Source organism: Sparus aurata, chromosome 4 (genome assembly GCF_900880675.1).
Source record: "Sparus aurata chromosome 4, fSpaAur1.1, whole genome shotgun sequence".
In the NCBI taxonomy this organism is placed as follows: Eukaryota; Metazoa; Chordata; class Actinopteri; order Spariformes; family Sparidae; genus Sparus; species Sparus aurata.
The window spans coordinates 11,567,247-11,581,709 of NC_044190.1; the positions used below are offsets into that span (position 1 = coordinate 11,567,247).

The window sequence follows — 14,463 nt, forward strand, 5'->3', positions numbered from 1 at the left end:
AAAAAAACAGTGGTCATTTCAAAACTTGGGAGTTGGGAAAAAAAGCTCTGGTACTGACTTTTGCTAAGCCAGAGTCCATCAGAAGGGGGCCTTCAGAGAATCGGAAACAGCAGAAGGTAATTGCAGTTGGGAAACTGTAAGGGAAACAAGTGACTATAGTAATAGGACTGAATTTAGAAAAGTAGATTAACAGATTAGACATGTGTTTTCAGTAGTGGAAACTGTGAAAAATGTTAGCAGAAAAGAGACAAGGAAATGCAAAACAACACAAAATGTTGATTAATTAAAGTTTGTGAAACTATCCCAGTGTGGCCGGGTGGGTCATCCCCCCGGTCACGGCATGGCACCGTGTCAGCTGGTGCAGGTTAATTGTTGGGCGGTGCTGCAGGTGATTAAAACCAGGTGTGTTGGTCGCCGCTCTCCCTCTCTCTGCTTCTGCTGTGCGGTGCGTCTGGTGTGTTGACGTGCATGTCCGTGTCTCCCCGTCGTGTCATTAAGGTAGGCATCCGTTACTATCTTCCGTTGTTTTATTCGGCTCTGGGGCTTCATCCTCCCGTTCCGTTGCAGTGCTGGGAGCGACGGTGAGCCGGAAGGAGCGAGCAGTTCTGGTGGGCGCGTGTTGGGTGCAGTAGAGCTCAGAGGTATGCTGCTCGTATTTGTCTGCTGCTGCAGTTTTCCATCTGTTGCGCTAGATGTGACACTTTCTCTTTTGCTGTGCAGCGGGGCCGCCGTAACCAGTGGCTCTCGCTCTCCTAGTTCTGCACCTGTCTAGTTGGCGTCCTCGTGCGCTCTGGTCATCGGCCACCGCGACAAGGTTGCTGCTGTTCTGGCTCGGCTCTGGATGAACTGAGAAGCGCCATACTGTCTCGGGTCACACTGCATGTGGCAGCAGCTCCAGGCCCAGGGTGAAGGCATCATGCCAATAAGGGTGCCCAAGCCACAAAATCAAGTCTGAGTCAAGCGGAGTTTGGCTCACCCGTCTCTTTTGATTTGAATTATTTTCCTTTACTAATTTAAATAGGATTGTTTTTGTTTGTTTGATTTAATTCAGGTTATACTCAGTTTAGCATTTGTTTGCTAATAGTCTGGATTATTTTGTTTATGGTATTAAGTGGGCGTTTGGATAAAATATAATGTTTTTGCTTTGTTTAATATTTGATTAATTCTTCTTAAGATGGTTTATATGGTGTTTCTCTGTTAATTTTCTTTAATTCTGTATTTGGTTCTTGTGCTGCTTGTTTTAAACTGTAGATGCTTAAGATGTCCCCACACAGTGCTTTGTGTTAATTTTGTGTTTCTTCCTCTTTTACAACAGGTGCTGAGGCCAAAGCAAGTGGCAGCCCTTCTCTGGTGGTGGTGTTCGACACAGTTTTGTTGTTTGCAGTGCACTGGTGGTTTATAGTTGGATTTTGTCCCTTTTTGAGTTTCCTGCCGCCATAGTAAGCCCCAGCCCTGGTTGGGTTTCTTTTTGTTTGTTTTGCCAGTGTGGTGGCTTCATCTGAGCATCTTCCCCCCCGCCAATTGCTCAACCCTTAGTTATTTTGAAGTGTTTTCTTTCATTTGTTAATAACGAATATTCTTTTGAAACCACGTCTTCTGACCCTCCTGTGAGTTCGAACCTGTGGCCTTGTATGGCTAATTCCTGGGTTAAAATCCCAGGTGGCGTTGACAACACACAAACACACACTCACACCAGCAAAGAAAGCAATTCAAATGAGGAAAGTATAACAAGAAAATGGTATCATGTTGGACAAAAGAATGTGAGAATGCAATGAACTCTTAAAATATTGAATATAAGGTTGCAAGGTAATATAAGTAGAACAATGGAAAGTGCAGAGAAACATTGTAATTCATTAGGAAGGGAAACAGAAATAGTTGACGAATGCAATTAATCTACAGCTGTGACAGATGAGAAAGCAGACATGTTGGCACATTAAAGTGCACAGCTCTAATAACATCAGAGAAGGGAAAAGAGGAAGGGAAGTTGCATTACAGGAACTGATATTACAAAAGTAGGATTTCAATGGCCTAAGTAATGAACAAAGGCAGAACTGGGTCGTGTTCTCAGGAAAAGCTCAGATGTTATAAATCAGCTCAGTGAACAAAAACATTTTACTAGTTATGTAAAAACAAACATCTAATATGTCAAATAATGGGGAGAATGATAAATGGAATATTAACATACTATCTAAAAAGCAAAGGCTATGTATCAAAATATCAGAATGGATTTAGAAGAGGTAGAAATACCATGGACTCTGATATGTCTAGGGCATGAAATAAGAATTAATAGGGAAATTGTTGTAGCCATCTTTTGACATAGAAGCTCTATGATGTGTGGAAGGAGGGTTTATCAATTAAATGCATTTCGATGGTGTTGGGAGCCTCAAGCCGCTTCTCTGTCCTCCCTCTGTCTCTAGCAGAGGAGAGAGAGAGAGAGAGAAAGCTGCCTCGTCGAGAACTCCACCATGCACGTATATGAGACGTGACAGTGGAGCGACTTGAACCTTTTGTGAGTTATACATCCATTAACATAACTTCCTTGTGGGGGTAACAAGTCGCATTCCACTTATTCAACGTGCTAAAATATGAACACAATTGGGCTCTTTCAGAAGAGCCCAATTGTGCTTGTCAAGCTAACTGCTTGTTAATGAGGGTTAAGAATAATCTGACAGCTGTATGTGTCGGCTGTTTATCTGGCCACAAATCTTAAACATTGTAAACACTGTAAACATTGCTGTTCCTACTAACAGTCACAGTAGTCATTTCTTGGTTTTGTCACATTTTTAGATGTGTAGCATGTATTATTAGTTTGCTCTCCAATAAATAGCCTAATAATAAACCCGTGTTTTATTGCTTTTTAAGAATTGCAGCTGAATTGCATGTCTTCCAAACCTCAGTATTATGATAATGTTAATAAAATCATGTTGACAATAATTTGTTGACACAGAAGAAATGGCAATTGCGTATCACTCACAGCTACACAGGATACACAGCTATTACAAGTATTTAGCTTTCTATAAGTACTTTGTTTATTAATTTTACATTAATCTACATATTGTGTTATTAAGGCCTGAAAAAAAATTTGGCGTGCGCTGTGCGCGTGCGTGTACTGGCCTTTCCTGACTTTGAGCCCCTGCCCCTCTATAATCCTGTGCACGTCCCTGTCTGGGACCCACAGGAGGCTGTAGGCGAAGGCAAAGTCTAGCCGTTTTTAGACAGGGCAGCAAGCTGCCAATTTGCCCGTCCTTTTGGCGGCTCGGTCTGCGGTTTTAGACAGGCTGACAAATTGGGGGTCTGTTTTGGTCCACCAATTTGCCGCCTTGGAGGGTACACTTATTCCCGCCTCGCCTGCTATCTAAATTCAAGGCGTCAATAGCCCTTTTTAGATAGAAAAGGCGGCACATTTGCTCCAAGGTAAGGACGGCAATGTGCCGGCCTGCCTTTCTAAAACGAAGGCGTGATCAGAATCAGAATCAGAAATACTTTAATAATCCCAGGGGGAAATTATTTAAATGTAATATTCCTCCTTTTCCAAAAGCCGCCTCTGAGGTAGGCGTAAACGTGACGTGAAGCTCGAAGTTGGGTTGTGAACAGTGACAACACATTTGTTTTCAAAATAAGAGCTTTACATTGCACCCCATTGGAGTTTAGAACTGGGTTCTTAGCGGGGGGCTTTTAATTTGAAAGTAGCGACCGTCCTTCGCTTGCCGACACAACAACAAGCTAACACAACCAAACAGATACAGAGACCGAGGAGACACTAGCATCTCCGGGATCTCAGCGGCTGTCCAGTTGCTCACATTAATGTCCGCGGATGAAATGATTGACTGACTGCTGTGATCAGCTGTTTCTTGGTTTTAAAACTCCCCGGCTGTGGGTCGCACTACAGTGCAGGTCATCGACACCTCCGCCCATCTCACGCATCGGCCGACACAATAGCCGTTTTTAGACATGGCACCAAGCCACCAATTTGCCCGTCCTTTTGGTGGCTCGGTTCGCGGTTTTAGACAGAAGGTGGCAAATTGGGGGTCTGTTGTGGTCCGCCGATTTTCCGCCTCGGAGGGTACACTTATTTCCGCCTCGCCTGCTATCTAAAAACGAGGCGGCAATGTACCGGCCTCTGCGTTAGGTGGGCGGAGGTGTCGATGACATGCAATGTTGTGCAACCCACAGGCGGGGAGATTTAAAACCAAGACACAGCTGATCACAGCAGTCAGTCCATCACTTAATCTGCGGACATTACAGTTTTTCTCAATTGCTAAAACACAATTTCTGAAACCTTGCTCCATTTTCTGAAAACATTAAACACAAAACCTCAACTTCAAGCACTATTTACAAAACCTCTGACTCCTCGTGCAAAATGAAACTTTCGCCTCAAAACAGATTTACCTCTGCTCAAAACCAAACACTGCTCTCTAATCATAAACAAAGCGATCAGAATGATATACACTATCAAGCAGTCAGTAAACAATACACCAAAAAATAGAAAACACATTGTTCAAAACATATAGTGTACTGGGAGACTACTTTCCTTATCTGTCCAATTATTCCACTATCAGACCCTGTAAATCCACTCAAAATTAAAGTCCAAAATCAGAGGAGAAACAGCTCTGAGTCTAAGTCCCAATCAGAGGTGAAAACGGCTCAGAGCCTAAGTCCAAATCAGAGGCGAAAACTGCTCAGAGACTAAGTCCAAATCAGAGGCGAAAACTGCTCAGACCCTAAGTCCCAATCAGAGGCGAAAACGGCTCAGAGCCTAAGTCCAAGTCAGAGGCGAAACCTGCTCAGAGACTAAGTCAAAAATCAGAGGCGAGGCAGCAGGTCTTCAGTCCAAAAAGGTGTTTATTCCAAGAGAAGAAATTACAATTCCATGAGGTACCCCAGGGCAACTGAGAAATCTCCCCAGATCACCCCCTTTTATACCTGGGGTCAATGTCATCAACGCCCTTCTTGGACCACCCCCCTCGTCATGATCACGCAAGACTATCATCTTCATTTTTTAATGTGTTCCTTAATGGCTGCAAAGTGTCTCACCCAGGCCTATCTGTGGCCTTGGGTGAGCTGTGGCTACACCTGTTGCTTCCTCACTCCAGCCTTGTTATTATAAAGGGAGCATCTGACTTTGGTCTTACATCAGGCTCATATTCACTGTTAGCACACAACTGCAAGGTGTATTTCTCAAATCAATTTATATGCATGATCATGACCCAGTTTATATTTGCCACTGCAGTCCCCCCTTTGGTCCTTCAAAAAAGGACCAACACTTCAAACTTTAACATCAGTGAGTACAATCATCTTATCATCGTAACACAAACAATAGTATGAGTATATTGTGAATAAAACATAATATATATAGTTTCAAACAATATAAATGCAGCCCCTTCCTACAAGACTGACAATGAGTATCAACCCATAGGGAAGTGCTTCAACTATCAAGAGGATAGTTGAGAGCTCTCTCTGAGCCATCTTCTGTACCAGCCCTCAAACAGATGAGCCAGTGATTATTCACTGACAGATTTCTATTCTGACCTGACAACATGACAGGGGAAACGTCCTCTCAATTAGCTGTTTAAGAGAGGTAAATTGCCCCGTTATGTGGCCCACCAACTGACCTGTTCTGTGGGTGCAAACAGATTATGAGTACATACAGCAATAAATCACACATTGTAATTAACCCTTTGAAGGCACTTTTGTGACTGTAACACACGTGAATCAAACTCTTGATGAATGACACCATTCAACACCTCAAGATTTGTTTGTAAGCATGCATAACTAGGTAACTTGTGTTCATGTGGATATAGCATAGAATTTTAAGAAAATTTAAAGAAAAGCATAAGATTCCATAGACAAATTCTTAAACCTCTATGGATTAGAATATACACACCTTGCGAAGGTAATCCTTCTTAGGTCAGTTCAACGAACACTTGATCAGTAATTATCAGATCATTGACATGAAACACCTACACCACATTTTGTTTTTGTGAAATATTTTATTTTCTTCTGGTATTTTTTTATTTTTTATTTATTCATTTATTTATTTATTTATTTATTTTCCGCCCGTCGATCCAATTAGATAAAGAAAGGTAAGAGGTGGTGTTCCCTTGGTTAGTGTGGCGGCCCTGAGGCCAACATTCCACCAGAGCCCCTATGAACTTACTGGTTTCTTGTAAACCACACTGGTTTAATACCTTTCTCGTGCTTTTTACGGCACTCAGCTTTCTGACATGACCTTCACAAATGAGTGCCCGCTTACCTTTATCAAACACTCATTTAATCATCACAACACATTTACAACATTTAATCTCACACAACTGTGTTGAATACAAAAGATCATCGTACAATTGCTGGAAGTCCAGGAGTGGACAGCAACTTTAGCCAAGCTCGCAGTCTTGCTGGCACACATATGACCAAATTACATTTTGTCCTTCATCCATGATGTTGATGACTTCCTGGCTGCTGTGAAAAACCAGGGCATAGGACATAAGCTTTAGGCCAGGATATATGGTGAAAGGAATGCGGCTCTGATTGAAAATTCAGCCTTCCCACATCATCTACGGCAAGCTCATCCTGTAGTCTTGGTTGGACTAATTGAGCCCTCCTGCCTCGTGGTGTGAGACTCTATGCGACATTGTCCTCTCTCTCCCTCAGCATCCGGGCTTGCTGGGCTGGATTCACACATTTTGATGGTGGTAGCATTGCCCCCATTGGTGGCCAGATACCAGGTCGTATTGCTGCTCTTCACCAGCCACATCTGTCATGTTGGTTGTATTTCTTTTAGGTTACATACTCCAACTCCTCCTCGTGCTACACAGAAAAGGAAGATTAGTTTATCAAGTTTACGAACCACAGGTCGCATAGCTGTCATTCTTTTTAATCCTATATGGGCATATTTGAGAGTTGGAACTCCATCCATCCAGTTTCCCTGCCATGTGCATTGCACAAAAAGCAAAACATTCAGTTATGTCTGAACAGTCACCTATGTGACTTCCTGGCAGTGGCATGAGCTGTGGTATTCTTTTGGCGTTGTAACGTGCAATACACTCTTGTTGGTCTTTTTCTGTGCTTTGTGCACTGCTTCAACTGAGTAGGTTATCCACTGCTGAACCATGTCTAAGTCCCACTGTGCAGTTCTTAGTTTGGCCAAATCTCTTTTTTCTTGGTTACTCATTAGCTGAATCCATCTACTGGCTTCTATTATTTTCATTTCCTTATTTGTTTCTGTGTCCTGACATGACGTGTCTGTGCATATTACCTGTAACATCACCATCCCTTATCTTTGCAATCAGTGGTGCGGGGTAGTCCCACCTAATGTTTACCTGGAACGTTAGCTATTGTGCTGTCGGTGGTTAGTACATAATCATATGTGTCAGCCTTTACATACATTAGATGTAGTAGTTCTCCTATTTTCACTATGCCCTTTGTAATTGTAGCTAAAGTGACTATGGCAAGTGCACAATTAACATGTGGTATGTTAATAGTGGCACATGTCAATAGGACTTCTTCTTCTCCCTCCCCCCTTGCAAAACCTGAAAGGGTTAGCACAAAGGAAAAAACAAAAAACACAAATTAATCTGAGTCAGAGAACGCTCCGACTCTGGCCTGAATTCAGGCGTGGGCGGGTGGTGTATGTCTTGCAAGCTGGACGGTCCTGCATGTGCACTTCCCGGGGTGTCACTGCCTGTGGTTGTGCTGGGGGCATCATCCTCTGCAGCCTCTCCAACACTTTCACCTGTTGGAAGACAAATCTGTGGATTTGAGTTAAACCCCATAAATAGTCCCCCAAATTTCGCTCTAGCTGCTGAAGCGGTGATCCCTCTATAGGGCCCCTGCACTGTGGCAGTGGCATTGGGCGTCCAGTGAGCATTTCATGCAGGGTTAGATGAGTCTGTTAATTTGCAAGCGCATAGAGATTAGTGCTAATGGCAAAGCATCTTCCCAGGTGAGTTTACCATTAAATCAGCCATGATTTTGGCTATTTTAGTTTTTAACACACCATTGGCACGTTCTACTGAACCTTGTGACTGTGGACACTTTATATGTATGTTTTTATTAGATGCTTGATCCTTCTGTAGTTCAAATGATGATTTTACTTCTTCTGTAACAAGTATGTGAATCTTGATGTGAAAATCATGATGCAATCAACACAGACACTTCATATATATGCTTTTTGAACAATCTCAGTATTTTCAATTAGTACTTTACCTGTTTCAGTTCTAATGTCAGTTTTAAATTTCTTATTTATGAACACACCATTTGGGCAACAGAGTAGGTTGGTCAAATACTACTTGGTTCACAACAGCCTTCTTCAGCTCACACCATGGGAGGAGCAATGGAGCTGCAGTTTGAAACTCAACTTTTCAGCGCACAACTTCCTCAGCCACCAGCGAGATAGGAACCCACTCTTAAAGTAATACAAGTCCCACCCGGGGATGTGTCTCCTCGGCTGTAACCTCACCTGGCCGTCACTTGGATTCCATATCTCAACAACACTTTACTCATGCATTTAGAAACTCTTAGCCTGCGCGAATAGTATTCATAAGCCAAAAACAACACATACACAAACAACCATCTCATAAATCACATCCAATACTAATATATCTATTAGCACACACTTTTTAGACCAGAACTATCAAGTTTGTCTAATAACCTTTACACCGTTTGACTACTGCAACACGCTTAACCACTTATTAACAGTAGGCTAACACAAAGCTCTTTAGAACAGCAACATGTCTCTAACACCTGACAGTTATATCAGCACAAAATCACACAACATTGCGAAATAGCACAATTTATTTTAGGTAACACAAATCTTTCCAGCAGATTTTTCAACTCACAGTCACGACACAGGTAGTTGACAACACACAGTCAACAACCACATACACTACTTTTCACTTTATTAAACCCCCATATGAATGTTTGAACATTTATTATTGATTTTACTGAAACTTTTTGTTGATCTTCGATTTTTGTTAACAACTAACTTTTATTGTTGTTTATTTCAGTTCAGATTGTCTTTTTCTTTTCTTTTCTGCAGTTTTGGTTCTTGCATGTGTTATTCTTACATCTCCTTTATTTTAGATTTTAATTTACTTTGTTTTTAGATTATTTATCCAATGTTTGCTGTCCATGGACTTAAGGCTGTATTTTAATCTGCATTTCCCTGTCTTACAAATACCTGAATTCCCTGAATTGTCTTTATTTTCAGAAGTCCATGGACTCAAACTCCTACTTTAATCTCTATCTCTATCAAAAGACGGTTCGTTATCAGAATTCATACACTCCGGCAAACCAAACCACAGGAACACTTCTTTGCATAATTTTGCAGCAGAAAATGCTTTCCTCGCATCATGGTTTGCACAAACATCACATACTGCTAAAGTTTTATCTACTATACTTGCGCATCAGGAATGGCTTTTACGCCATAAACCTTTCTGAGGGTCTTCTTGAGTGGTTTTAACAGCACCATGTTTTAACCACACTAACTGTTCGTATATTCACAGCCTCATTCTGGGCTGCTATTAAGGACGGTAAAGTGGTGAGTGGTTCACAGTTTTCGGCTGCCATCAACTGTCCAAAACATATACTGGTTTCAGCTTGTTTAGAGGCCTCATCGGCCAGGCTATTGCCTTTGGCTATTAGGGAACTGCTCTTTTGGTGTGCAGCACATTTGATAATAGCTGATGCACTTGATAGATGAATGCTTCAAATAGTGTTAAGATGGCTGCTCCATGCGTTACTGGTGTGCCATTCCGCTCTGAGAAAACCTCTCTGTTTCCAGATATTTCCATTTATATGACACACTGCGTATGCATAGCCTACTGTGAGTATACATTTAACCGCTTGCTTTCTGCCAATTTGCTTTGCTACAGTTAAAAGCTTTAATTTCTGCAAGCTGTGCTGAGCATGGTTGGGCAAGCTAGATTGTTTGGACTGTGGTAAAAGTATCGTCTGGCAGCAACTGTACAAATGCGTAACCTGTGTTGTTGCTTGTCACTTCTCTGAAGCAGGACCCATCTACAAACAGAGAAAGATATGTTGTTATTGGTTGATTGTGCATATCTTCACGTGGTTTCAGAAATACATTTGTGGCTTGAAGGCAGTCATGTGGCATTCTATCTATCGGTATCATCATCCGTGTTGCGGATTAACTGTATTGCAACGTTGGATGTTCAGTTGTTGCTGAGAGCACAACTTCATAACCTAGCTTGTGTAAGCACAAACTTTGGACTGGTGAGGAGGGCATGTATCTGGTGAGACGCATACAGTATGGTTGGGTGTCCTATGGTTCCTGTTGAGGCTTTCTTAAAGCAAAAGCTGCTTCTGCAAGTCCCTGGCAACAGGGAGGCAGAGCAGCCTCAATGTTATCTAACTTGGTGCTGTAGTATGCTGAAGGTTGCTTACCAGTTAGAGTGTCTTGCATTAAAACTCCACAGGCAAACCATGTCCTATCTGCAACATATTTAATTATTTGTTCTTTTTGGTTTTCTGAGGTTAAATGAAACAGCATGCAGAACACCAACAGTTAGAGGACACATAATTATATCAGCTATGGTCACAACTTTCTGGCAGCTGCTACAGCCCTTTGATAATTTCACTATAGCGCTCTCTGTGGTGGAAAGTTGTTTTAAACCACCATGGTCACCATGGGGCTACATTTTTATTTTATTTTTTTTCAAATAAACCACCTCATTTCAGATATGTGTCTTATTTTCATGATTATTTTTTTCTTTAAGGGACGTCTATGTTCTGGGAGGCCTAATAGAATAAAAAAAAAATGAATAATCTATAATCTATGGACAACAATAGCCTGCTAAATCCAATAAGGCAATCGTTTGTTTTCATTCGCAGTTTTGGAACAAAGTTGGATTGGAGAAGAAAACTCTATGGCATCCAAATCCATGAACAAAGTTTACCATTGATAGTGAATGCAACCTTGAACTGTGAGTCAGGATAAACAGGAATGCTAGAATATGCATTTGTTAAATCAATAACTGAAAACCCACAGTCATTAGTGTTACAACATCTTAATTTATGACCCTAAAGTATTTTAAAAATCTTCACCCCCCATTTTGGCACCCTGATAAATGAGCAATGACCTTGACAGCCCTATGGCTGAGTGGATATTTTCTTTTAACAGTTGACCTTGACTGGATAACAACAGAATGTGCATCTTTTATATTTCTAAAAATCAAACTTGCTTAGAGCCCTAACGCTATCAAATACTGCCAGAAAGCAAAGCTTAGTCTTTAACAGTCAATCAGTGTTTCCCTCTTTGTGTGTGTGTGTGTGTGTGTGTGTGTGTGTGTGTGTGTCTCCTGTCTATGTGCTGCTCAAAGCTCTGACCTCTGACCTCTGCTGTCTCCTTTGGCTGTGTCAAGGGGAATCCTGGAAAATGAACAGACACCTTTAGCTGGTGTATGCGGCCAGGATTCCTCTGGATCTCTCCCTTCTTGATGATTAAGCTCAGGGTTCCCAAAACCTTCCTTTTGCAGCATCAGTCTTCTGGCCAGTGCTGTTGCACTTTCCTTGATAATTCGATGCAGAACCAGTCTCCTTTTCCTCTGGCCGTTGTGTAGTGCCTGCCTTCTTTGTCCAGGACTCTGTGGCCCACCCGACTCCAGTCTTTGTGTCAGGTGGTTCCTCTGTAGCCTCCTTCAATTTGTTTGGCAGACATGGCCTGTGTACAAGACACTTCTGGATCTCAATGACAGTCTGCTTCCTTGTTTGCCTCGGCCCCGGCACAGGGAACATTATCCCCTCAGTGATCTCGACTCCACACCCAGTAGTCAATAGAAGCTGCTAGTGGAGAAAAAGGCTTTTTTGGAGAAGCAAGGTTAATTTGTGACTAATTTTAGAAGGTAGAAAGAGGGCTGAAAAGTCAGGGTGTATTGGTTCTCCTCCGCCCTCCTTCCTAGAGTTATCCTGGGATGCCTGACCTCGTGTGGAGAAGGTGTTGATAAAACGTAAAACGTACTGATAAAACGTAGTTTCTTCCGGCCCTCTTCACGGGCCGCTACAAGCTCTTATTCAAATCTCAAACCACAATAACAACTTATTAATGACTTCTCCGGATTTTTACACAATAATAACAACTGACGAGACACATAGACAACGATAACAACTTTTTCCGACATCAACACACATTTTATCCTCAGCTGATCTGTCCCTTCTCCTTACTCTTCACAGCTCGAGCTATTTGTTCAACTGATAACAGCTTAGTGCAGTTTTCTTGTGCCATTATTCTCAGTCATGCCGCATATTTTACAATATACCATGATATTCCACCTCCAAGATTCAAACACATACAAATCCACATGCAAATTAACATGTTTAAAAGCATTCTTTCACATTTATCCATCTCTTTTCATACATATTTTGTCATTAAAAGGTGGTTAGGGCAGGCTACGCATGAACATAAGTTATCAGACATAATTCGCGTGCGCACATAAACTGACCTGACTAAATCATACTTTTACATGATATGGCTGAAACATACATATATAATTATCAATCACACATACTCACGATTTTGACCTGAAGGCTGCTGCCATGCCTTTTAAATATCTCAATTTCGGTTATTATGTTTTTATAAAACCAAACCTACTAATAATAACAATAATTCAAATTGTTTAATTATTTTTATAATAAAGACAAAAATAAAAAAAACAAAATTACAATAATAATTTAATTCAATTTACCTTAAAGGGATAGTTTGGGTTTTTTGAAGTGGGGTCATATAAAGTACATATCTATAGTCGATCTGTTCCCTACCGTAATCACCGATCAGCGCAGCCTCAGTTTCGAGAAGTAGAGAGCCACTCCAGCCCAGACACTCAGCTTTGTACTGCAGTGAACGGGGTTCAGCAAAAAAGCGAAATTAACCACCTAAAACAAGGCTCACGTAAATTTTACGTTGCATAGGTAAAATTGACACCGCTTTACATCACTGTCAGACCCCGCTTTCTTTTGGCACTACATTTTCTCAACCGCAGAACCTCCGTATCCCTACGCATTAGCATAACTGGGCAACAGGTGATCTGCGATCTGCGGCTGGATGAGAGGTTTACTTTCGATAAAAACGAAACTTAACTCTCCATATCCTTCCACATTAGCGCTCATGCGTAGGGATATGGAGGTTCTGCGGTTGAGAAAATGTAGTGCCAAAAGAAAGCGCGGTCTGACAGCGATGTAAAGCGGTGTCAATTTTACCTATACAACGTAGACTTGACCTGATACAGATTTTTTTAGGTGAGCCTTGTTTTAGGTGGTTAATTTTGCTTTTTTGCTGAACCCCGTTCACTGCAGTACAAAGCTGAGCATCTGGGCTGGAGCGGCTCTCTACTTCTCCAAACTGAGGCTGCACTGATCGGTGATTACGGTAGGAAACAGATTGACTATAGATATGTACTTTATATCACCCCACTTCAAAAAACCCGAACTATCCCTTTAATTTAATTTTTATTTTTCATAATTATCAGTTTTAGGTTCTTTTGGAGAGGTTTTAGGACAATACCTGAGAGTTGTGGGCTGGAAAGGAGTAGACGGCATCACTCGTAAATGTAAATATATCCCTTAAAGGAGTCATCACCCGGAAATCGCAATTTCTCTGGTTAAATCATGCATATTGGTGTTGGACCTCTGTTGAAACTTGCCTGAAAAGCTGGTGTTTGAAAGTGGCTTATTTTTTTCGCTTTGGCTCTTTTTCCGAACAGGAATAGCGCACAGTAGTGCGCGTTCCTAAAGCACGAGATTTTGACTCTGCTCCGGTGGTGACGTTACCACAGGAGGCTACTTGCATATTAAGCATCGGCTCACAGCCGTCCTCAGCCAGACTTTCTGAGTGAGCACGCTGAATCTGCTTATTTCTCTGTCATTTTCACGCAATACATCGTGACCGCCAGCATTGAAACTCAGGTCTTACATGTAAAACACGAGTGTGAAAAGTAAGAAGGAAAAAACAAAGAATTTACCATTCAGAGACATCCTGCTGTAAACGTGTCTCTTCCACCGTCTCTGCCTCTTCACTCTCCCGTTCGGATTCCGACTCCGGCTCGTACATAAATGCCTGAATTCCGTAAGGTTCGTCATTTAGTGTGTGCGCCATGACAGCGGGCTGTTTATGTTTTGGAGTCCGTGTGTGCATGCAGGCTCGCCCCCTATTCCGGCTCTGTCCTTTCTGCGGCCAATCAACGCGCGCCTCATTACATATTAATACAATGCACATCCGGACCGGTCAAAACCTCGCGCATAATCTCGCGTGAGAAAGTCGCGTTATGAAAAAGGGTTAGAACAAGCTCTCTGTTTGATTTTTTTTTTTTTCTAATAAGTTTTAACAATTGATCCAAAGCGATCCAAGAGGGACTGGACATGTAAAAAACCAGGTGATGACTCCTTTAATGGTGTATGTGGGGCACGCCTGAGATCCACCGTCCTGTCCCTCCCGCTCCTCCGTGGCTAGGCTCG

The 14,463-nt window shown here is 41.9% G+C and overlaps 1 long non-coding RNA gene across 2 annotated transcripts; it reads left to right on the top strand.

Moving 5' to 3' along the window:
• The first annotated feature begins 374 nt into the window (after nucleotides 1–374).
• On the top strand, nucleotides 375–2,373 carry LOC115580643 (uncharacterized). Of its 2 annotated transcripts, none has more exons than XR_003983894.1 (4): nucleotides 375–498; nucleotides 568–641; nucleotides 721–949; nucleotides 1,316–2,373. It is a non-coding gene; the product is annotated as an uncharacterized LOC115580643 (long non-coding RNA). The 2 variants fall into 2 exon arrangements; XR_003983893.1 differs by having other exon boundaries at nucleotides 383–498; nucleotides 721–928.
• Nucleotides 2,374–14,463: the final 12,090 nt, after the last annotated feature.